Source organism: Camelina sativa, chromosome 6, assembly GCF_030686135.1.
Source record: "Camelina sativa cultivar CO46 ecotype springtype chromosome 6, ASM3068613v1".
NCBI lineage: Eukaryota > Viridiplantae > Streptophyta > Magnoliopsida > Brassicales > Brassicaceae > Camelina > Camelina sativa.
Genome location: NC_141885.1, coordinates 10,436,317 through 10,438,679, shown reverse-complemented (window position 1 = coordinate 10,438,679; position 2,363 = coordinate 10,436,317). Strand labels below are relative to the sequence as shown.

Here is a 2,363-nt window from a genome sequence, read left to right as displayed (position 1 = left end):
CTTCTTGTACTTGTCTTCTTGATCAGTGGATGATGACCTTATGGTTATGTCATAGTCCTCATTGTAGTTCCCATCAGACTGTGCAAGGTTCTCTACTAACTCCCAGCCTTCTTCCACATTCTTGTTGAGGAAGTTTCCATTGGAGGCTGTGTCAAGAAGCATTCTGAACTTGGGAAGCACTCCTCTATACAATGTGCTCAACAAAGACTCCACACTGAAACCATGGTGAGGACACTGAGTTTGGTATCCCTTGAATCTCTCCCAAGCTTCACAAAAGCTTTCATTACTCCTTTGAGCAAATCCAGAGATCTCATTCCTTAGTCTTGCTGTCCTAGCATTGGAGAAAAACTTGGCCAAGAAAGCCTTCTTGCATGCATCCCAAGTAGTGATTGCACCAGTAGGGAGAGTCTTTTCCCATAAATGAGCCTTGTCCCCAAGTGAGAAAGGGAACAACCTCAGCTTGAAACCATCTTCACTTACTCCATTGATCTTGGTAAGACCACAGATTCTGTCAAACTCATCAAGATGATCTAGTGGATCCTCCATAGGCAATCCCTGGAATTTATTGGCCTGAATCATTGAGATCAATCCACTCTTGATCTCAAAGTTGTTGTTGGCAGCAGTTGGTGGCACAATGCCAGCTCTTTGGTTGTGAGTGTTGGGTGCATCTCCAGCACCAATGTTCCTTGGTATCTGAATCTGATCCTGGTGATCCATAGCTACTATAACCTCTTGTTGTTGCTGAACAACTCTCCTTTGCTTAGCTCCTAAACTCTTGGTCTTGTTGTTGATGTTGTCAATAGGCCTAAGAAGATTGTCCTTTCCTTTAGACCTTGTGTGCATTAACAGACACAAACGATTTTTGCTAGGCAAGCGACTGAGCACAGGCTCAAGTAGGAGGTCAAGTCGACTGGAAAATGATGGTTATAGAGATCCGGCTTCTGGCTCGAGCAGGTGCTCGATCACGACTCGGTCGAGTGGTGGTCGAGTGACTGGTCGAGTGGTACCTGAAATGGAACTTCAACCCATAAACAGAAGATTCGAGTACAGCAACCTCACAAGCGTATAAAAGAACTTAATCTTAGACTAATATGGATCCTAAATGTCACAAAAACACACTCAAATGGGCAACGGCGCCAAATTGAAACAAGATTTATGTTGTGGTGTGAATGATGATGTATGCAATGGTGAGATATGAATGGAATGATGGATGGGTGTTTCAATTCCCCTTATGCTATTGCAGTACAAGAGGTATCAATCCTAAATGAGTGTTTGTGAACAATTAAGATATGCATACGAATCTAAGTTAAGACAAATGTAAAGATTGTTTGTCACTAACAATCCTAGGAAGAAAATGTAAAATGCAGAAAATAAACTACAAGAACTAACAACTAGATGCAAATGAAACTGAATGACTGAAACAGTAATAAAGCAAGAACAGAAACAGAGACTACTACTAATGAACTAATGCAAGATAAGTATTGAACTGAAAACTAAATGTATGCAACTGGAATGAAACAGGAATGAAACAAGACAAACACAAATCATAGACACAGAGTTCTGGGGATGAACTCGAGCAGCACTCGACCGAGTGTAGGTCGAGTGGGTGGTCGAGCTAGACTAGACGTAGAAACAGAGCAATGCAATAAAAACAGAGTAATGCTAAATCCAATCAAACAACAAGCAAGCAACAGGATTAAGACTAAGATTTTAATAAACAAAGAAGGTCCTGAGGATGGATTCATGGGATGGACTAATCATTTTGGTTATCTAACTTGGTCAACAAATCTCAAGCAAACTTTGAGCTAACCTCTAGACATATTAATCTAAGACAAGTTTCTCCCACTCTCATGGTCAAGAAACAATCAAACCTATGCAATTCTAGACTTGTTCTCACACAGTAAAGAATCTACACAAGCAGGCATTAAGCAATACATCTCAAACCAAACAAGACCTCTAATCTCTTAGCAAGCCTAATGGTAAGCTCTAGATCTAGCCTTATCTATGCTTCCTAAACATTGGTGTGATGCTAAGAAGCTTGAAATCAGACTCTACCCTCTCAGATATAGAATCAGCATTAAGATCATCTACCCTAGAAGAGATCTACAACAATCAAGCTTGACCAAGTCACACAAACCACAAGATCAATCCATCCTAACCCATCCTCAAGATCCTAAGGAAACTACTCACAACAATACATGATGATCAAAGTCAAAAACCCAGAAAATATTGAAACTTGCATTATTAGAAAGATTAAACAAAGATCTTCAATATTGATGAAAGGATGAAACTCAAATTCTCAATATCTTGAAAGTTATAGAACCAACAAAATATAAGAATCTAGTCTTCTTTTTTTAGGAAGT

At 39.7% G+C, this 2,363-nt stretch overlaps 1 non-coding gene across 1 annotated transcript; it reads left to right on the top strand.

Annotated features, from left to right (window-relative positions):
* The first annotated feature begins 217 nt into the window (after positions 1–217).
* On the top strand, positions 218–324 carry LOC147942407 (small nucleolar RNA R71). The gene has a single exon (XR_015560657.1). It is a non-coding gene; the product is annotated as a small nucleolar RNA R71 (small nucleolar RNA).
* Positions 325–2,363: the final 2,039 nt, after the last annotated feature.